Source organism: Podarcis tiliguerta, assembly GCF_965153285.1.
Source record: "Podarcis tiliguerta genome assembly, chromosome: 7".
Lineage (NCBI taxonomy): Eukaryota > Metazoa > Chordata > Lepidosauria > Squamata > Lacertidae > Podarcis > Podarcis tiliguerta.
In genome coordinates, this window is record NC_139540.1 from 74,368,994 (window position 1) to 74,392,334 (window position 23,341).

Sequence of the window (23,341 nt, forward strand, 5' to 3'; positions counted from 1 at the left end):
AAAGAACCACAAAACCAGTAAGTCCAAGCAGCCAACATCAGCAGAATTTTTAAAACCTGTTTTGGCTTAATGTGATGAGATATGACTAAGCCTTTTGTCATGCATGTGGTCCTTTCTCTTCTCCATTTTTGGCATGCCTGCATGAAATTTGGATGTCTTAAACTTTGGCACCAAAGCATGGCTCCCAGGGAGAAAACTGCAGCTGCTTTGCTCCTCCCTGGGCTTTTCAGGTCAGCAGAGCACAAAACTCAGCCAGAGTCTGGCTTAACATGTCATATGAACCCAGGATCATGTTTAAGACCTTTCCTACTTAACCACAATCTGTACACAAGGTTTGATGGATGGTTGCCCAAGGCGTGCTCTCACCAAGACCCAGCAAATTCACATGATGTGCGAACCAAACCACTGTGTTGTGTCAATGCTTGTAACCATAGCTTTCTGGTTCTGATAAAAACGAAAACTTATAGTCACTAGAAGACTTTTGCACATTGATCAGACGTATCACAGAGGGAGGAAAAAAGAGGCTCTTGTAACCAAAACAAAACTCATTTCTATCACGGCTCATGCCGCCGAGATATGATCATCTGAACATAGCCCTGTGATTTGACATACTGAGCATGCTGGATGGTTATACCTCTCAGAATATAGTTTAAGGGGTTTAAGAAAACTACTACCCCTTACGGTTACATAAAAAACTTTTTGTTGCCTCCTCCTCCCCATTTGAGTAAAACTCTCAGTAACTTTAGCATCACACTGGGACTTCTAGCAGCTCATTGCTCTATCACACCCACCCACAAGTCCTGCCTTGCTCAAGTGCACAGCTTTTTATACACACTGCGGGTAGAGCAGTCCCCTTTAAACCAATTAACATATAACAACGTTACTTAAGCTAGGGGACTATTAAAAGCCAACCACCTGGTTGTAGCCTTCTACAAGTCCTCTGTTCAAAAAACGGAAAGAGGAGAGGAGCGTGCGCAACATTCAAAGATGGTGCTGAAAAGATGGACTCCAGAAGAAGAGAAAAATTTGCTCAAGTAAATGGAAAAAACACACATTCTTCTTTCCTCTCTGGCAATCACTCGTAGCCGAGTAAGATTGTCTTCCATAAACACGGTCTTAACAGTGAGTCCATAAGTGACTGTGGAGGCCAATTCTGGATCCACACGTCCTTCCACAGTGGGGACATAGGTTTCCAGGTGGGAGTTGATCATGGAGAGTGTTTGCCAAGCGTGCCTTCCTCTTAGCACGTTTCGTCCTGAGTTTGAGCGTCTTCAAAGCCCATGACACCTTTGGTAAAGGCTGTTCTCCAATTGGAGCGATCACAGGCCAGTGTTTCCCAGTTGTCCGTGTTCATACTGAAGTTTTTAGATTCACCTTGAGAGAGTCTTTAAACCTCTTTTGTTGGCCACCAGCATTACGCTTTCCATTTTTAAATTTGGAATAGAGTAGTTGCTTTGGAAGACGATCATCAGGCATCCACACAACATGACCAGTCCAACAAAGCACATTAAAGGTGCTTGGAAGGGCTTGTTTAGCACTTTCATGCACACGTGAAGCTTCTCAAGCCATAGGCCCATGAAACTTGTATGGTCCAGTTGTACTGGGAGTGACTCTACAGGAGACCAGGCAGAGAAGGCTTTCTCCCCACTTGCTAACAGAAGTCCTAACTCAGGCAAACCCAACCTATAGCCCTCCAGATGTTTTGGCCTACAACTCCCATGATCCCTAGCTAACAGGACCAGTGGTCAGGGATGATGGGAATTGTAGTCCAAAACATCTGGAGGGCCGAAGGTTGGGGGTGCCTGTCTTAACTGGAGATAGCAGAAGTTGAAATTGGAACCTTGTGCATGCAGACCCATCCAAGACAGTATAAAAGCGTTGCATTGTTACTATATTTGCTATTGTTACTGTATTTGCTATTGTTTTGCTATGTTATGGTGTTGTTACGGAATTGTTTTGCTATGTTATTATGCAATTGTTTCTGCGGTTTTTATTTGAAATGCATTCCTGCTTTCCTCGTTGCAAACCGCTTTGAGCACGAATTTTTGTGGAAAAGCAGCCTACAAATAAAAGGAATGAGGATACGCCCACCTATTCTATTATAAGCGTTCCACACTAACACCAGAAAAGGCGCTTTGTTTCCAATGCTCACGTTGTCAAAATATATCCCTCAAATACTTTAGACCCTGCTCAAATATCACAGAAACACATTCTTCCAAAGGCGAGAGGACCCAGTCTGTAATCTGGGATAGGATACTCAATTCTGATATAGCAGCAACTCACGCTCCTTAAGGTCGTCTCCTTTTAATTTGTTGCCACTTCATTCCTCATAGTGGACATGGACACAGCCAGTCTGGGGTGGAACACAGAAGGAGTCTGGGATGTTTTCTTGAGGCCAATCTGCAAGTTGCTCAAGACATTACAAAGTATTACGGATCCTTCTTCCTGCTCTCCTTGTTGACATTAGTAGCATTAGAAGCAGCCCTTAGCGGAACAGAATCTCACTTGCACTCAAAATTTGGAAAAACATATTCAATGCTCTATCAAAGTATAAGACAAGGAAGTCTCCCTAATATCACTCTTTATCCAGGAGAGAAAGAAGTTGATTTGAAAGACCAGAAAGCAGGGAAGAAATTGTTAGTGTGCTAACTTCCAGTGTGAACATCTTATCTTACAAACCACAGAGAAACAAATATCACTTGAATGACGACAATAACGGGGGTACATTTATGTGGTAGTAGACAGGAATTTCCTGTTTCAAGCTCAAGCCTGGCCAAGGACTTCCTGTTTCTTTCTTGCTTGGAAGGATACACTAGATGTGCCAGCCATTTCTTTCCCCAACAGCCACTGTACACCCCCTCCAAAAAAAATGCTTTCAGATACAGTCTTGGAAGTCGAACAGAATCCATTTCAGAAGTCCGTTCAACTTCCAAAACATTTGGAAACCAAAGTGCAGCTTCTGATTGGCTGCAGGAAGCTCCTGCAGCCAATTGGAAGCCACAGAAGCCATGCCAGACATTCCGAAAATCGTTCGAAAACTGGAACGCCTCTCCTAGCGTGCTCAGGAGCAACAAGTCACACTCCCTGGTTTCATTGCATCTGAACTGGAAATTGAGATCTGTCTTGGGCAAACAAAATATGACTGTAAGCTAAGGTTTGTCCTTGGCTTACCAATCACAGCTTGAGTGAAGCATACTATAATCTCCAGTTTGGACATAATACTAAGATAGAGATTGTGGTTTGTGGCTCCCACCCACACTAGGGAAGAGATAAACCATTAGTGGTACACCATTCACTACAGTTCACTATGTTGTGTGAATGCAGTCAGCCTCTGCCAAAGGCAGAACTTGAATTCAAGTCTCCCTTCAGTCAAGAGTTTCGTTCATTGTATCACACTGGCTTTACAAATTTTAAGATAAAATAAAGTTGGCCATTAAGAAAAACAAAAATAAACAAGACCCAGATAACACACCTTTTTTTTTAGAATAACTGTCCTATAGTCTTTTCCTGACCTGGCAAAATGTCAAAGACTATTTTCAGTGAGATTATTCAGAAGAAGGCAAACATTAGACCACTGTCTAGCTGCTGTTGCAGACTCCAGTTACCAACAGCCCCAGTCAGGTACAGTGGTACCTCGGGTTAAGAACTTAATTTGTTCCAGAGGTCCATTTTTAACCTGAAACTGTTCTTAACCTGAGGTACCACTTTAGCTAATAGGGCCTCCTGCTGCTGCCGCATCGCTGCCGCACAATTTCTGTTCTCATCCTGAAGCAAAGTTCTTAACCCGAGGTTAGTGGAGTCTGTAACCTGAAGTGTCTGTAACCTGAAGCGTCTGTAACCCAAGATACCACTGTATGATGAGAGCTGTGGACCAGTTGGAAGGACAAAGGTTCCCCATCCCTGCTTTTGACTAAGCCGATAATAACTTTTTCAAAGCTGATTTCTATTGTACTCACCTACACATCAACACAGTCCCAATATTAAATGCTGGGGACGATTGAAGTTTCCTTTCCAGGAAACCATGCATTTCTCCACATTTCCACCCTCCCTGAATGACCTAGACAAGGGAACATGTTTCTGTGGCAGGATAAAAGCACATGGCTCTTCTCCAGAATTCAACTAAAGGCGGGTGGGCTTAATTCCTCTATGATGAAATAATATTGCCGGTATTTTTGTGCCACTTCAGCCAAGTGAAATATGTAATAATTGAGATAATAAAGGATGTGTATTCCTACAGAGCCTGTCCACCCTATGGCAAACAGAACGTTCCTTCAAGCCATCTCTTCTCCAAGTTACACTTCAAAATATGCTAGGCACGTATGAAGTATAAACGACACATGTTGCTTTAAAGATTTATGGAGTATGCTCCATGAAGGATGTTACCTGTTTTCAGTTTTTCTCCACTACATCTTCTCCCCATATATGTCATTCCTCTCTTCTTTGCCTATGCAACTTTCATATTATCGTTAGCTAAAGAGCCAGTTTGATCCCAAAGGGATCTATGGACAAAAACGTATGAGCTGAACAAACTGGGTTGCATCCAATGGGTTCTCCTCAAGAGACAGAAAAGCTTTTTTTTTAATCCAGTCGAGGCTTCTGTCAGTTTAATAGTGAGGGAGGGCATTTCGATCAATTCTGCCTCTCGCTCCTACACTCAGCTCCCTACACTAACTTTCATGCTATTCTGAAAGGTTCTCAACATGTAAAAGGTAAACATAAAGAACGCCTGCACAGTTAAGTCCAGTCAAAAGTGACTAGTGGGTTGCGGCACTCATCTCGCTTTCAGGCCGAGGGAGCCGGCATTTGTCCACACAGACAGCTTACTGGGTCATGTGGCCAGCATGACTAAACTGCTTCTGGCACAACAGAACATTGTGATGGAAGCCATAACACACAGAAATGCCGTTTACCTTCCTGCCACAGTGGTACCTGTTTGTCTACTTGTACTGGCATGCTTTCGAACTGTTAGGTTGGCAGGAGCTGGGACAGAGCAACGGGAGCTCACCCCGTCGCGGAGATTCGAACTGCCAACCTTCTGATGGACAAGCTCAAGAGGCTCAGTGGTTTAGACCACAGCGCCACCCGCATCCAACACGTAGCACCCAACACGAAGCAGCAGCCAGCAGGGGCCCAGCATAGAGGCTCTAATGAAGGGTTTGAATTGCTGAATCAACTGGCCCAGGCTAGAAGAAGAAAACAAAAAGCAAGCCCTTTGGGAACCATGAAGAGTCTCAGCCCTAGCCAAAATCCTTCAGATGAGAATGTAAAAAAAATGGAAGTAACTGAAACAGTGAGGTGAGCCATCCGAGAATTCTGCAGGAACTCTGCTTCCCAGCCACTAGACAAGACATGGCAGGAAGTCTGGTCCCCCTCCTTGCTTCCCAGGGTCCAGCAGTCACATGCATCCTCCTGACCACACTGGGAAACCAACTGGAAGGGTGAAGAATGTCCTTTTTCCTTAAGAGAAAGCGAAGGTGATTGGTGTTCAGCTCTTCTTGGCAGTATGAAAAAATACAGTGTTCAGCTAGTTTTGACTCAAAGTGTTGTTGTTTAGTCTTTAGTCGTGTCCAACTCTTTGTGACCCCATGGACCAGAGCACGCCAGGCACTTCTGTCTTCCACTGCCTCCCACAGTTTGGTCAAATTCATGTTAGTAGTTTCAAGAACACTGTCCAACCATCTTGTCCTCTGTCGTCCCCTTCTCCTTGTGCCCTCCATCTTTCCCAACATCAGAGTCTTTTCCAGGGAGTCTTCTCTTCTCATGAGGTGGCCAATGTACTGGAGCCTCAGCTTCAGGATCTGTCCTTCCAGTGAGCACTCAGGGCTGATTTCCTTCATAATGGATAGGTTTGATCTTCTTGCAGTCCATGGGACATCCAGGAGTCTCCTCCAGCACCATAATTCAAAAGCATCAATTCTTCAGCGATTAGCCTTCTTTATGGTCCAGCTCTCACTTCCATACATCACGACTGGGAAAACCACAGCTTGAACTATACAGACCTTTGTCAGCAAGGTGATGTCTCTGATTTGACTCAAAGTAGCCCCACTGAAATCAACAGTAAATTCAGCTGGTATAGCTATGCTGACTACAACCCAAACAGTTAAAAAGCAGGGAAATGGTGAAAAACAAAGGCCTTTTTTTTGGTAGCTGAAGTTCCTTGTATCAACTTTGAAAAGGTTCCTGCGGGTTTCATTTAATCTGACCTTCCCAAACATCACTTACATGAAAGCACAAAGAAGGACTAAACCATCTCAACAGTTTTGCGCAGAACAGCATCTGAGCAGGATAGACTAGGCTCCATACATCTAAATGCAAAACTCAGAAAAAGGGTTTCAGTAAAGCGAAATTGCAGAGGTAGCATTTATATAGAACAGCTGGAGCACATTAAACTCTGCCTCTCTCTTGCTTTGTCCCTGGGGTTGAAAAACTTGCCATGTAGCCAGGAAGCAGCCCCACACTACACTGCACAAGGCAGGAATCCCTGAAATATCAAGAATCAACTACAAAGGGTTATAAAAGAATATATTTACATATATGTGGTGCTTGCTCAAAAGCCCATAGAAAAGAATAGACAGTGTCTGCTGCGTTAAATGTAATTCACAAGGCACCCCCCATGTTTATTTCACAAAGTGTGAGGCAGAAAGCAAGACATATTTTCAGGAGGGAACAACCCAGACTCTGAATTAGTCCTGGTGCATTTGAAGCTAAAAAGATCCTCACATTATCCTCCATGACTCAAGGTCCATCAAGTCAAAGGTATTTGAAGTTTCACTCATTTTTGTATATGTACAGCTTTCTTTGCACTGAATTGTTTGGGAATTCCTCTATATTAAACAGAAGAATTTCTTGCCAATATTAAATGAGCATTAAGAGTTCGTGACAGAGCAGGAGAAAACACAAGGCAGACTGGTCCAAATTCACACTGTCTGGCCACATTCAAATTGCAGATAGAAAAGCTAAAGCCCCATCTAAATACAAAACTATTATGTACTTCATCAAAATAACTAAGATCATGGCCACTGGTCCCATCACCTCCTGGCAAATAGAAGGGGAAGAAATGGAGGCAGTGAAAGATTTTACTTTCTTGGGCTCCATGATCACTGCAGATGGTGACAGCAGTCACAAAATTAAAAGACACCTGCTTCTTGGGAGAAAAGCAATGACAAAACTAGACAGCATCTTAAAAAACAGAGACGTCACCTTGCTGACAAAGGTCCATATAGTAAATGCTATGGTTTTCCCAGTAGTGACGTATAGAAATAATGATCTCAGGGCCAGTTGTAAGAAATAGCAAGCAGGGAGTAGGAAGGAATGAGATAGGGTTTAGGTCATGTTATGCTTTTAATAGGTCATGTTATATTCTGGATTATGTATGTTTTATAGATTATGTCTGAATGGGATGAGAGTGTTGGAGGTACGTGCAAATGTGTATGTGAAGCCGGTCTTTGGGTGGGTGTTTGATTTTCGTTGTTGTGTATACTGTGTATATACGGACAATGACAATAAATTTCTATTCTATTCTATTCTAAATGAGAGCTGGACCATAAAGAAGACTGATTGCCGAAGAATTGATGCTTTTGAATTATGGTGCTGGAGGAGACTCCTGAGAGTCCCATGAACTGCAAGAAGATCAAACCTATCCATTCTTAGGGAAATCAGCCCTGAGTGCTCACTGGAAGGACAGATCCTGAAGCTGGGGCTCCAATACTTTGGCCACCTCATGAGAAGAGAAGACTCCCTGGAAAAGACCCTGATGTTGGGAAAGATGGAGGGCACAAGGCGTAGGGGACGACAGAGGACGAGATGGTTGGACAGTGTTCTCGAAGCTACCAGGATGAGATTGACCAAACTGCGGGAGGCAGTGGAAGACAGGAGTGCCTCATGTGCTCTGGTACATGGGGTCACGAAGAGTCGGACACAAGACTAAACAACAAATTATGTACTTTAAATACATTTTCTAAGTGAATAATGCCACTGCTATCTAAGAAGGAAATATTGAGTCCAGTATGCAGGGATGCTACTTGGATACTGGTGAGAAAATTCCTGCACCTCTGAGATCCCTGTGCTCCCACATTCACAAGGCCTAGTGAATGTTTGTAACACCTCCACATACAATGGTGCATTCCACCCAGAGATGCTGCTATTTATTTATATATACCCCACCCATCTTGCTGGTTTTGCCCAGCCACTATGGGAGGCTCCCAACAGAATATTAAAAACAGAATAAAACATCAAACATTAAAAACTTCCCTAAACAGGGATGCCTTCAGATGTCTTCTAAAAGTCAGAGAGTTGTATATTTCCTTGACATCTGATATGAGAGCGTTTCACAGGGCAGACACCACTACTGAGAAGGCCCTCTGCCTGGTTCCCTGTAGCTTCACTTCTTGCAATGAGGGAACCGCCAGAAGGCCCTCAGAGCTGGACCTCAGTGTCTGGACTGAACGATGGAGGTGGAGACGCTCCTTCAGGTATACTGGGCTGAGGCCGTTTAGGGTTTTAAAGGTCAGCACCAACACTTTGAATTGTGCTCGGAGACTTATCGGGAGCCAATGGAGGCCTTTCAGGACCGGTGTTATATGGTCTTGGCGGCTACTCCCCATCACCAGTCTAGCTGCCGCATTCTGGATTAGTTGTAGTTTCCAGGTCACCATCAAAGGTAGCCCCACACAGAGCGCATGGCAGTAAGCGGGAGATAACTAGAGCCTGCACCACTTTGGTGAGACAGTCTGTGGGTAGGTAGGGTCTCAGCCTATGTACCAGATGGAGCTGGTAGACAGCTGCCCTGGACACAGAAGTGACCTGCACCTCCACAGACAGCTACTGAAGGGACCCGTACCAAAAACATTCTAGACCAATGGTTCCTGATTAACTAAGCACTGTGAACTTAGTTCAAAAGCCAAGACATGAACCCCCTACTTTTGAAAATGTTGATACTTTTGAAAATGTTGATATCTCTGGGGTGAGAGCAGTCCCCCGAAACAGGATGTCCTGGACAGTTGACACATATGGCCATGGACCCCCTGGGTATGTTATGCAGACCCCGTGGGGTCCATGAATCACCAGTTGGGAACCACTGTTCTAGACTCATTCAGATTACTTCTGAATGTCTGGCAAAGAATTAAGAGCATCCATACAGGAAACAGTGGAGAATTACCGCTCCAATTAGAAAGTTAGCAAACATTTCAGAAAAGGAACTTAGGTGAGCAACCACCCATTATTTCAGAATTCAGAAGGCAGGCCCTTTGTCAGTTTCACACAGAGAAATCACTTTTTTGCAGAAGTCTTCAGTTTATCATAGGATGCCCTTAAAAGCACACACACACAAAATACACAACAAAACGAGTGAGCACTGCAAAACATGTAAAATCGTAGTCGGCACATTTGAAAGCAAATGTGATTTAAGAAAGAACACATTAGTTGGCCTTTGATGAGAGAAACACAAATCTAAGGCTCATCTTGACGACAGCCTCATTGGAGGGCAATGGGGAAGGCCTCAAGGAACACAGTGGAAATTGTGAAGCAATTTGCAAACATAATAATAATAATAAATAACAACAACAATTTATTTATACCTTACCTATCTGGCTGGGTTCTCCAGCCACTCTGGGCGGCTCCCAACAGAATATTAAAAACACGATAAAACATCAAACGTTAAAAACTTCCCTAAACAGGGATGCCTTCAGATGTTTTCTGAAAGTCAGAGAATTGTTTATTTCCTTGACATCTGATGGGAGGGCGTTCCACAGGGCGGGTGCTACTACCGAGAAGGCCCTCTGCCTGGTTCCCTGTAACCTCACTTTTTGCAGGGAGGGAACTTCCAGAACACCCTCGGCACTGGACCTCAGTGTCCGGGCTGAGCGATGAGGGTGGAGACGCTCCTTCAGGTATACTGGGCCAAGGCCGTTTAGGGCTTTAAAGGTCAGGGCCAACACTTTGAATTGTGCTCGGAAATGTACTGGGAGCCAATGTGTGGGTGTTATCTGGTCTCGGCGGCCACTCCCATTTACCAGTCTAGCTGCTGCATTCTGGATTAGTTGTAGTTTCCGGGTCACCTTCAAAGGCAGCCCGAAATATGAGCGGCACACTTCTGCCTGCTTATGTGGAAAGACATTTGACTGAACCCACTGAATTCACTCACAAGCAAATACACATAGGATAAATAACCAGACAACAAGTAGTGTTTGAACACGGCAGTTTCTCATTCCCAGAGCACGTACTATGGAGGTTCTTTTTTTCAAATAGTATATTTTCGTACCTCAACATTCAGAGAAATAAATGCCTCCTTGTTGCAAACCCTGATATTGTAAAAGTAAAAGGAACTGCCACATCTTCAGGCTCTTCTGACTGATCTAGCAGGCAGCAGAAGCAACCTTCCCTAAGGAGCTACAATACTGAGGTGGAATCTCTGCTTGCATGCCACTGAGGAATTTCAAACAGACAGGAGTCCCGGAAAGGGTTACAGCCTACAGACAGAATATCTCAAAACACACAGACACAATGGCAGGAAGGACCGACAACTAATTATATGCAAAGTGTGGCTCGGTTGCACTAAAATAAATGTGCTAGTCTAAATAAGAATTTTAGGAAAGGATTATGGGAGGGGGAAAGGGGAGCTGCTAAGTTTGGGTGTGGGCACATTCTTCAAGAGCAGTAAACTCAAACAACGTGTACCACTTCTGGGCTGTCCACCCTGCCAACTCATTTTACTCTCTATGAATCTAGTACAAAAGCTAAAGCTACTTGCAAGAGTGAACTACTGCTGTTGGAGACCTTAAGTGTGAATGCAGACTTGGGGTGCATTTTTAAGGTGGCGCGATTTTCCTGCGTTCAGCAGAAAGTCCTGTATCTCCCTTTGTCAACCCACCAAGACAATCCTGCTACAGGAGGCAGACCACTCAGCTGTGCGTGATAAATACTGTAACTGGCATGCCACCTATACGCGGGGCAAAAGATTCCTAAGTTGCAGGGGACTGGACTAGATGACTCCTAGGGGATCCTTTCCAACTCTACAGTTCTAGAATCCTATACCAAACAACTTTATCATATGCAGCCATCAGCATCTCCCTGCTTTTCCCAACAAACCAGATACGCATCCGCTGTGCCCCTCCCATCCTAAGCCCCGCACTCCAAAGTCAAGACTAGTCCCTCCTATTCACACATTAAGTGAAGTCAGGTCCACCGGGGTGCCAACCTGAATAAAATATTGGGGGGCAGGTAAGCCCCGCCCGCATAATCCATCACATGATGCGGCGCATGCACATCATTTGAATGGCAATGCCCATCAACTGTGGGGGGGGGGGGCAACCCCCTCAAATATTTTATTGGGGAGGGGCAAAGCACCTCGGCTCCTAGGAGTTGGGACTAACTCTGAACTCCGTGGGACCAGCTTCTCCGTAAAGGTGCACGAGGACTGGGTTGCGGGTGCGAGGAGAGAAAGCCAAGGAAGGAACTACCAAGCCTGCCTTGAGCTTTTCCCCATACTGACATCCAGATTTTCCCGGAAAAGGGATTGCAACTTTGCAGTGCCTTAGCTGCGGTGGGGAGGGAACGGGGAGAGGCGGGCAGACTCCTGCCTCTCGGGGAACGTCTGCAAACTCTCCGGACGCTTCGGAGAGGCTGGCAGAGCAGTGCCCGCCCGCCCTGCGCGCGCGCCTGCAGCCCCCTCTCCAAGGCACCTCGGGACGCGCCGCGCCGTTGCGCCCGCCCTGGCCAAAGCGGACTTACCATCACTGCCGTACTGCTTGCCATTGTTCGCTCCCATCCTGCCGCCTTCATACTCTCGTCCTCGTCCTCCTCCTCCCCGCTACACCCACCATGTCGAACCACAGATAAATGTTTGGGCTGGGGAGGAAGGAGACAAAGAGAAGATGCGGCGCTGGTTGTTTTTAAAAGGCCACCGCGAAAAGAGGCGCGGCGGAGCGCAGGGGACTTTCTCTAGCCTTTCCTCTCCAGTTGGTTTCTCCCCTCCGCCGCCCTTCAGCCTTTTGCGACGATCGAAACAAACTTAGACTCCTCCAAAAAGAGAGAGAAGGGGGTTAAAAAAAATTGAGAGGAGGGGACACCGAGGAAGTAAGGGGCAGTAGCTCCAGATGTAATCCACCAGTCGATCAGAGCGCAGGGAAGGTGAGATTGTCAAGCCCAAAGCAAGGAGAGAGACCGAGACGCGCTCCTTCCTGCAGAGCTGGCCGGGGAGTGGCAGAGCCCTTTGCAAGCGCTCCAGCCTCTCTTTTTTTTCCAGGCTCGGCTCTTGTCTTTTCTCTCCTCCTCCTCTTCCCCCTGGCGGTGAATCGCGGCCACTTGTTAACTAGATTGCTTCTCCAAACACGCGCGCACCCGCGCGCTCCGACGCCGCCGACTTTTGTTACAAGCAGGCGCCTCCTCTCCGTGTCAATCACCGCCCGAGCCTGAGAGAGACCAAGCCAGGGTCGTGGCTGTTTAAAGACACAGCAGCGCGCTGCACGCCCCCCCCCCCCCCGCTTTTCCTGGCCAGCCTTTCGGCTTTCGCAGCGGTATTGCATCAGGAACAGCGTTGCGCCCAGAAAGATGTTTCCAATCATGTCTCCCTTCCCTCCTTGAAAGGAAACTCTTCGGAGGAGGGGGCTTCTTTTGTTACGGAGTTTGGAATTGTTGGCAGCCGTCTGTCTCGACAGACAATGGAGTGCGCCTCGGGGGTGAAGTCAAACCGCGAAGTGACCTCTCCGGGGCGCAAGTCTGGGCAGTGTGTATGGAGGTCATGGGCTGCCCAGACGACAAGACTCCCCTCTCGACCTCACTGCCAGGGGTACCAACTTGAATAAAATATTTGGGAGGGCAGGTAAGCCCCGCCCCACGTAATCAATCACAATACAAGGCACATACATCCTATCTGAATAGCAATGCTCAGCAACTGGGGGGGGGGGCTCAAATATATTATTTTGGGGGCCAAAGGGACCTTAAAAAGGTAAAGGACCCCGACAGTTACAGTAGGTCCAGTCGCAAACGACTCTGGGGTTGCGGCGCTCATCTCGCTTTACTGGCCGAGGGAGCCAACATTTGTCCACAGTTTTTCCAGGTCATGTGGCCAGCATGACTAAACCACTTCTGGCGAAGCCAGAGCAGTGCACGGAAATGCCATTTACCTTTCCGCTGGAGTGGTACCTATTTATCTACTTGCACTTTGACATGCTTTTGAACTGCTAGGTTGGCAGGAGCTGGGACCGAGAAATGGGAGCTCACCCCGTCACGGGGATTCGAACCGCCGACCTTCTGATTGGCAAGCCCAAGAGGCTCAGTGCTTTACACCTGTGCTGGGCCCAGGAGTAACCTGAGCAATGCGGTCCAGGTCCGGTCCCGAATTCAAGGGTTCTGCGAGGAGTCAGTCCAACAGGGCCAAGGCAGGACACGAGGCAGGAAACCAGGCAAGGTCAGACACAGGATCACAGGCAGGTTCTGGCAAACAACAACGTTTGGAACTTTTCTGCATGACAGTGAAGAAGGAACTGTACCAAGCATCTGCCCGGACACTGAGGTCCAGCGCTGAGCACCTTCTGGCGGTTCCCTCACTGCAAGAGGCCAAGTTACAGGGAACCAGGCAGAGGGCCTTCTCGGTAGTGGCGCCCGCCCTGTGGAACGCCCTCCCATCAGATGTCAAAGCGATAAACAACTACCTGACATTCAGAAGACATCTGAAGGCAGCCTTGTTCAGGGAAGTTTTTAATATGTGACATTTTAGTGTATTTTCATCTTTGTTGGAAGCCGCCCAGAATGGCTGGGGAAACCCAGCCAGATGGGCGGGGTACAAATAATAAATTATTATTATTATTATTATTATTATTATTATTATCCTTCATAGCCAGTCATTGGCTGTGCTGAATAGTATCAGAGAGTGACAGAGGACTTGCAACTTTTGAGAAGGGCTAATGAAAGGGCGTGGTTTTGTGCACATTTTCTTGGGAGCAAAACCCATCAAAACTTAGTGGGACTGTCTACTGCTGAGTAAAGTCAGTCTGCAGCACACATTCCAATGAAGGAGTGTGGACCTGAATCAATTCTACTTCTTCCTGGCAAACAGGTTGCAGTGGCAAACTCGGGGAGCTGGAAGGTTCGCTTCTTTGAGACGCATGTAAAATAAATAAATAAAGCCAAAATGACACATTTAAATAAAGAACAGCCAGATTGAGTTTTCACATAGTTAGCGGCTATATAGTTGACAATTATAATGACAGGCATGATTGACAGGCAGACAGAGGCTGGATTAATCAGGCAGTAATCCCATTGAAAGCAGACATTTAATTAAAGCTTCTTCTAGCCGCTTTTGTTGAACCTTTCCCTGGGAGGGGGGGCACTGAGCATCCTCAGAGGAGTCTATGGAATTGCAAGCACACAATAACCTCCATTAATAAGCCCCTTGATAAATTAAACGGCCAAATTCTTTGGGAGAGAGCTGGAGGAAAAATATGCGGGTCCCTAGGAGCCAAGTTTATAACAATTTAGGGCAAAATTCCCAATCACTAATTTAAACAAAAATTTGCTTTGATAGCCAAGCTGGTGGTCCAGTACAAATTTCTGCTTTTAATTTAGATATTTGAGTTCCGTTTCTGCTTCCATGGTCTCCTTGTCCCTTTCCCCAAGGCCCTGGCAACAAGACACTTCTCTAAACATAAAAAGAAGATGCTACAGAAGTCACAATTCCTGCTTAGTACCTGTGTCTGCAGCCACTTAATCAAAAAAAATCAGTGAAACAATAAATGTCTGGCTTATCTTACAGGACCCAGGTTTGCTGATCTCCCCCAAAGAGAGGCCTTTTAAAGTTCACGTCTGTAATTTTGAGTTTCCCAACCCCACAAAGGGGGAATAAGATGACTTGTTCACAACGTGCTCTTATCAAGGTTAACTGAAGGTTCCAAGTCCTATGTTCATACTTCCCAACAGTATTTTATTGGGAGGGAGCAGTCTTGGTTCGGTCTACAAGGTTCATACTGTAAGGAGCAGAATTTCAGCAGGGCTTTCTCCATCACACTCAGGATAAGCCACAACCGGTGAATTCCCCCTTTTTGCAAATCTCAGTGCTATAGAGCCTCCTGGACCTTATAAATGAGGCTGTGGACGCATTGCCAGGGAGGTCATTCTTTGCCTGAATTTGGATCGAAGATGGTGTGGGGGGAACTCTCAAAATAGAAGAAGAAGAGTTTGGATTTGATATCCCACCTTTCACTCCCTTTAAGGAGTCTCAAAGCGGCTAACATTCTCCTTTCCCTTCCTCCCCCACAACAAACACTCTGTGAGGTGACTGGGGCTGAGAGACTTCAAAGAAGTGTGACTGGCCCAAGGTCACCCAGCAGCTGCATGTGGAGGAGCGGAGACGCGAACCCGGTTCCCCAGATTACAAGACTACCGCTCTTAACCACTACACCACACTGGCTCAGCACTTCATAACAGGATAGGCATGGTTTGTGAATATGTACAGTGGTACCTCAGGTTACATACGCTTCAGGTTACATGCGCTTCAGGTTACAGACTCCGCTAATCCAGAAATAGTGCTTCAGGTTAAGAACTTTGCTTCAGGATGAGAACAGAAATCGTGCTCTGGCGGTGCGGCCGCAGCAGGAGGCCCCATTAGCTAAAACTTATGGAATATGCAGAAATGGCAAAACTTACTGGAAGAGTAAGAAATGAAGGTAACAAACTTTATATATATAAAAGAATGGAAATGGTTTGTTGAATATTTTTACAGATAAATTATAAACAGATGAAAACATTGGCAGGATTATTGTAATAACCTGCAATTTTATAAGAGTATATGTTTAAAGAAGATGAGTAAATGAGCAAATTAAGTTAACTTGGATATGCAGAAGGTATTAAAAACAAATTTAAGGAACCACAGAAAGAGGGGGGAAGAAGTCAAGTTTTGAAATGTCAAAATGGTTGTAAAATAATGAAATGTATAAAATTAATGAAATGTATAAATAAATAAATGATAGAGATAGATAGATAGATAGATAGATAGATAGAATCCACAAACTATGGCTTAGCTAGGTTGTAGATAGGGTTGAGGTGGTAGACGATTTTGTCTGTCTGGGTTCCACCATAACTGGCGACTTGTCCATTGACGCCAAGCTGGACAAGCGTACTGGCAAGGCAGTTTTCTCCAAAAGGGTATAGGATAATGTGATGCTAATATCCAATACCAAGATGAAGAAGGTCCACCAGGCTCGCTTGCTGAGAATGCTGCTTTATGGAAGTGAGCTATGGGCAATTTACAACCGTCAGGAACGATGCCTCCACACCTTCCACAAGTCTATCACATGGCAGGACAGAGTTTCAAACAAAGTTGTGCTCTCCCAGTCCCACATTCCTAGCTGTTGGGATACTGCCGGGGAGACAGGGGCATTTGGCAGGCCCCCAGCTGGCTCCAGCCACCGGCCGGTAGCCGGGCGAACTCCAGTACAGCATCAATTAGCGACTCGAGCCTCAGAAGTCTTCAGAGGACTTGAGCACGCTCTTATCAGCGGAGTGAATAAATCTTCACAACGGAAGTAGCGGACAGAGACATGTGTAAGCATTACTTGCAGCATTTATTTAGCAGAGTTCAGGAACAAAGGAAAACATGTCTGCTTCCCTTCGTGTCCAGCAAAACAGCAATAGCAAAAGCAATATACCAACGGAAGTTCCTAGCAAGCCTGTGCTGGAAGTAAACAGGCATGTGACACACAACAGTCATGCCTGTTCCTTTTAAGGTGGAACGGAACTATATCCTAACACTAGCATGTTCATATGGTCTGAAGCTCAACATCAAAAAAAACAAAGATCATGGCCACTGGTCCCATCACCTCCTGGCAAACAGAAGGAGAAGAAATGGAGGCAGTGAGAGATTTTACTTTCTTGGGCTCCATGATCACTGCAGATGGTGACAGCAGCCACGAAATTAAAAGACGCCTGCTTCTTGGGAGAAAAGCAATGACAAACCTAGACAGCATCTTAAAAAGCAGAGACATCACCTTGCCAACAAAGGTCTGTATAGTTAAAGCCATGGTTTTCCCAGTAGTGATGTATGGAAGTGAGAGCTGGACCATAAAGAAGGCTGGTCGCTGAAGAATTGATGCTTTTGAATTATGGTGCTGGAGGAGACTCTTGAGAGTCCCATGAACTGCAAGAAGATCAAACCTCTCCATTCTGAAGCCCTGAGTGCTCACTGGAACGACAGATCCTGAAGCTGAGGCTCCAATACTGGCCACCTCATGAGAAGAGAAGACTCCCTGGAAAAGACCGTGATGTTGGGAAAGATTGAGGACACAAGGAGAAGGGGACGACAGAGGACGAGATGGTTGGATAGTGTTCTCAAAGCTACCAGCATGAGTTTGACCAAACTGCGGGAGGCAGTGGAAGACAAGAGTACCTGGCGTGCTCTGGTCCATGGGGTCACGAAGAGTCGGACACGACTAAACGACTAAACAACAAAAGCATGTTCACACTTCCGTTTCAGCAACATCTACTCTGGCTTGGTTGCATCCACAGAATGGAATACGGCGAGATACCCAAGAATGTGCTCTACAGGAAGCTGGCTTCAGGCACCAGGCCTGTTTCTGCGTTACAAAGATGTCTGCAAACATGACATGAAATCTGGCAACATCAACACCGCCATGTAGGAATCCCTTGCAGATGATCACAGAGCCTAGAGACAGACAGACAGGCTGTGTGTCCACAGCAGTGACCAGAGGAGGAATGACCACTGGAAAGACCACAAAGAGCAGAAATGTCATGGTTCATCTGCAGCAGCACAACCAGTCACCTTCACCTGTCCCAGCTGCAACAAAACATGTCTCTCCTGTATTAGTCTCTACAACCGCACCAGGCACTGCAACCTTCCAACAGTTTGACTTCACTACTCCATTGTCTCCTGAGAACAAAATAAGGTTGCTGAAGAGTTATGAGATTCTGGTTGATTTATGGAGTTGTGATGAGTTATTTAATGAAAGCCCTTGCCTCAAGGGCTCAGGCAGTGGGGGGGGGGGGAGTTTCAGAACCGCAGTAACTCCTTTGCTACTGTTAGTCAATTGTATAACTGAACAAGGGGCAAATTGTTGTTGTTGCTGTTTAGTCGTTCAGTCGTGTCCGACTCTTCGTGACCCCATGGACCAGAGCACGTCAGGCACTTCTGTCTTCCACTGCCACCCGCAGTTTGGTCAGATTCATGTTTGTAGCTTCGAGAACACTGTCTAACCATCTTGTCCTTTGTCATCCCCTTCTTCTTGCGCCCTCCATCTTTCCCAACATCAGGGTCTTTTCCAGTGAGTCTTCTCTTCTCATGAGGTGGCCAAAGTATTGGAGCCTCAGCTTCACAATCTGTCCTTCCAGTGAGCACTCAGGGCTGATTTCCTTCAGAATGGAGAGGTTTGATCTTCTTGCAGTCCATGGGACTCTCAAGAGTCTCCTCCAGCACCATAATTCAAAAGCGTCAATTCTTCGGCGATCAGCCTTCTTTATGGTCCAGCTCTCACTTCCAGGGGCAAATTAGGCATCATTTTACAAGAGAATTGTTCACCATCCAACTAAGAACTTCTGTGAATGCATTTATAATGTAAACCAACTAGAACAAGATTGTTAACCAAAACAGTGATTCTGTTGCGGGAATCTGCAAGAGGTCTTTAAATGACTCCTCACCCACCATGCCAAAAAAAAATATGGTCACACAGCCTGTTTAATATACACACACACACACTCTCTATTCAGATTCCAATTTAAAAAATTAAAATTTAAAATACTGTAAGCTAGGAGAAAGAGCTCCATGGGAATAATTAGTTTATGAGGTATGCATGTCACTCTTCTGGTGTGCTTGGTTTTTAATATTGAAAAATGTATTTAGGCCCAAGTGAGTCACCAATAACATCTCATTGCCATCAACACTATTTTACTTTTTAAAAAAATTCCCGTAACAGTTGTTGAATGGCTGATCAGGTTCCCAGTTCTTTAAAAAGTTTGATTTTCATCAAACCATTTTAAAGAGATGTCCTCAAATTCTGTCAGTTGGCTTGGCTTCCTTCAAGTTTTAATTGATTGCTTTAAAAGGTCTATTCTGAAAATCTTGAAAGAATGGCATGATCACTTCTTGTCTCAATTGCACAATTCCCTGATATGAATGTATTTTGGTATGTTGCCGCTTAACGGTAGAAGGTCCCTGAGATTGTTATTTTTAATAATATTTCCAATATCTTGCTCTAATACTTAAAGGATGATGAATTACTGTAATGTCAGTGTAATGTTCACTCATTCATATTTGAACAGCAGTGAGGATTTACCGATCCATTATGTTTTCCTCGTCTTTCAATCTACAAGCCAAATATAATATTCTGATTACTTCTTCTTTTGGACACTACCAAGATGACTACATTTCCAAATAGCTGTTCATATTTCATAATTCCAAATGAGCGTGTTGATTGCTTTTGGGCACAGCAATACCTCAAGGAATCCAAAAGAAAACACCGAAGTCCTGAAAGCATGTGTTTGATAGCTGCTCCGTTGACCTTTGTCTCTGGAATTAGGTATAATAGTAAATGCTGACTTTCAGAGGTTACAGAACCTGGATTGTCCAGACTGCAGTGCGTCCAGCTAGACACTCACCACAAAGAATAGTAAACCATTTATGCATTAAGGGCACATATACTGTATGCAGCCATGGCTTTATCTAAAGGTAAAGGGACCCCTGACCATTAGGTCCAGTCATGACCGACTGTGGGGTTGTGGCGCTCATCTCGCTTTATTGGCCAAGGGAGCCGGCGTACAGCTTCCGGGTCATGTGGCCAGCAGGACTAAGCCGCTTCTGGCAAACCAGAGCAGCGCACGGAAATGCCATTTACCTTCCCGCCGGAGTGGTACCTATTTATCTACTTGCACTTTGACATGTTTCGAACTGCTAGGTTGGCAGGAGAAGGACCAAGCAACAGGAGCTCACCCCGTTGCGGGGATTCGAACCGCCGACCTTCTGATTGGCAAGTCCTAGGCTCTGTAGTTTAACCCACAACACCACCCACGTCCCACTGCCTTTATCTACATTTGAATTAAATCTGCTAGTTGATGCATTTGTTCTCCTTTCAGTTGTATTTACATTTATTTACCAATTTTGCAAAGTGTTCCCATAAAGTCGTTCCCCCTCCATGGGGGGCGGTGTTGCAAGCAGACGACACACTCTCCCTGTGTACAGCGGGGTGTGTGGCAATGCCACCTATGTCCTAGGGAGTCCCAGCAGTGTCACACCCCCGGACGACCAATCCGGTCGACTAGGGGGCATGGCTTGCCTTATTTAAGCTGCTGCACGGCCAGCGGGCTCCCTCTCCTTACCTTCTCTTTCATCGGCTCTCCCGCCTTCCCGCCCTATTTTCATGCATTCACTATCTTGGCTTTGCTATGGACCACGGTTGGTCGCCTGTTGAGGGGGCCAGGTAGGAATTTTCCCACTTGGCAAATGGGCACCAGCCATGTGGTTTTCGCCTGCCTCGTAGCAATCGTCACAACTTTGTAAGGTTTGGCAGTTAGGCATTGGTAAAACCTGGTTTATGGGAGGGGAGGTTGTGGTCTTCACCTGCCCCTCCTCTTTAAGGGTATTCCGTTAAAGGGATCCGAGGGTATGGTTCTTGTCCGAAGCCTGGGTATGGGCTAGGGCCATGCCATGACCCCATCAGGGACCCTGGGGGACTCTCAGTTGATGTACATCAACAGGGCTCCCCCTACTGGTGGTTGACCCTTACTAGACTACTTTCATGGTGGGCAGGAGTCAGATATAGTCAGTTCAAATCCAATGGCTAAGCCAACTCACATTCTGTAACCAATAAAGTTGTGGCCTTAATTATCCCATTAACCTAAAATACTGGTGTCTGTGTGTTTCATTATTCTACAAATGGGGAGGGCTCGGGGTCTTGACATGCAAACAAATAACTAATTTTTCAACTCCAGCTTAATTTGTCTGTGATTGGGTGGCAGGTGCCATTTTGAATCAAGATCCTGGACCGAAACGTTCCCAACTGCACTGATTCAGATACCTCTGGAGAGATCTTCACCCAGCTTGGCGGGAGGGTTCCCCAAATGACCTATGCATGGATCCCATCAGGAATCACTTCAAAAATGTTATGTACTTCAGAAACTTTTAAGTACGTGTACGTGCCTCTCTGTGTGTAAAATCATTCTTTAAAAAAGGAGAGAAATTTTCTCCAACCCAATCAGGTTGATTAAAAATTTGCTCAGCTTGAGTGACAGGAGTACAGACAGTAAGCACATTCTCCAGGCAGTTTTGATTATTTAGACCTGAGCTAGCTTCCTATATACCTGCCAACCTAGCAGTTCGAAAGCACTCCCGGGTGCAAGTAGATAAATAGGGACCGCTTACTAGCAGGAAGGTAAACGGCATTTCCGTGTGCGGCTCTGGCTCCCCAGAGCAGCGATGTCACGCTGGCCACGTGACCTGGAAGTGTCTCCGGACAGCACTGGCCCCCGGCCTCTTGAGTGAGATGGGCGCACAATCCTAGAGTCTGTCAAGACTGGCCCGTACGGGCAGGGGTACCTTTACCTTTTTTAGCTTCATATATATATATATATATATGGCGCTGTGGTCTAAACCACTGAGCCTAGGGCTTGCTGATTGGAAGGTCGGCGGTTCGAATCCCTGCGATGGGGTGAGCTCCTGTTGCTCAGTCCCAGCTCCTGCCCACTTAGCAGTTCGAAAGCACGTCAAAGTGCAAGTAGATAAATAGGTACCACTCCGGCGGGAAGGTAACAGCGTTTCCGCGCACTGTTCTGGTTCACCAGAAGCAGTTTAGTCATGCTGGCCACATGACCTGGAAACTGTCTGCGGACAAACGCTGGTTCCCTTGGCCTATAGAGTGAGATGAGCGCCGCAACCCCAGAGTCATCCGCGACTGGACCTAACACCTTTACCTTTATATATAGGGTGCTTACATTCTGCATGGACTAGTTGCATGGCAACATGTGCAAATGGCTTTAGATAACTATCAGGTCCATAAATTACCATCTAGCGTATATTCAACACAAAAAACAGTGACAATTTGTTGTTGACAAAGGACAGCTGGGCCTCATCAAAGCTAAATCCAGCCCTGCCTGGGCATGCTAACTCATGAGAGAAACAGAGAGAGAGAGAGAGAGAGAGAGAGAGAGAGAGAGAGAGAGAGTTACCCCTATTCTTGGGCTGCCATCGCAGTTATGTTGTGGTTGTTTTTGTGTTTTCTTCAAAAAAAAAGATCAACAATTTTTGGTCTCTCCTTAAAAAAGCTCAGCAATCTTGGTGATTTCCTTTAAAACAGCTGAATAATTTTGGGGTGTTTGGGGTGTCCTGGTTTTTACTTTTTGGAATATGGCAACCCTATGTGAGAGGGGAAATCACAAAGCAACAAAAAGACAACATATGCCAGTTTGTGCCTCTCGGAAATTCCTACACAAGCACACACACATGGAATTGTGTACGTACAAGGTAGGGATGCATATTCTCAGACAGCTGGTTATGTCTGACGTACATAAAGGGGAGGAACTCTGTCCACACTGTGCATTTTACAAGCCTTTGTTTGGAAACGGTACATCTGTCCAAAGAATAATTCTGGGAAATTATGAGAATTCCACAACAGGCAAATCAGTTACAGATTCTCCTCCTTTTTCAGCCTCACTCAAGGTGGGGGTTCCTTCTCCCTCCACTCCTTCTGAACAACAACAACGGCAAAAATCCAAAACCCATAAAAAGCAAAGGTGGTCACACTTGTCTGTAAACCCTCCAAAATTCACAGTTGGGCAGTATCTTTATTAGGCCAACCCAAAATGTCAGAAATAGAAGAAGAAGAGTTTGGATTTGATATGCCACCTTTCACTCCCTTTAAGGAGTCTCAAAGCGGCTAACCTCCTTTCCCTTCCTCCCCCACAACAAACACTCTGTGAGGTGAGTGGGGCTGAGAGACTTCAATGAAGTGTGACTGGCCCAAGGTCACCCAGCAGCTGCATGTGGAGGAGCAGAGACGTGAACCCGGTTCCCCAGATTACAAGACTACCGCTCTCAACCACTACACCACACTGGCTCTCAGTGTGGCAAGCGTTAAGTTCTCCAGAACTCTTAAATAGGCAAGATTCGTGAATGTTACAGAACATTAACTTCAGGGTTAGATGGAGTTTTCCCCAAGTGATTTTATTGGACTGAACCTTATTGGAATCTTGTATGCATGCCAATAGGATGTCCCCACTTTTGTCGGAGAAATGTTGGAGGGTATGCAATAAAGTTTTGAGAAATGAAATGGATAAGTAGTAAAGCCAGGGCTTCTTTTCAGCCAGAACTCACCAGAACTCAGTCCGGCCACCTCTCTGGTGAGAGTCA

At 45.8% G+C, this 23,341-nt stretch overlaps 1 protein-coding gene across 3 annotated transcripts in view; it reads right to left on the bottom strand.

The window, feature by feature from the left end:
• Positions 1-23,341, bottom strand: part of FBXL7 (F-box and leucine rich repeat protein 7) — a 200,340-nt gene that overhangs the window by 135,959 nt on the left and 41,040 nt on the right. For 2 of the 3 annotated variants that reach the window (XR_014513377.1, XR_014513378.1), the window contains exon 1: positions 11,728-12,450. The exons of the other annotated variant lie outside the window; for it this stretch is intronic. The gene's annotated coding sequence lies outside the window, so the exon portion shown is untranslated. Of the gene's footprint in view, positions 1-11,727; positions 12,451-23,341 lie in introns of those variants that run through there. 3 annotated transcript variants of the gene reach the window in all.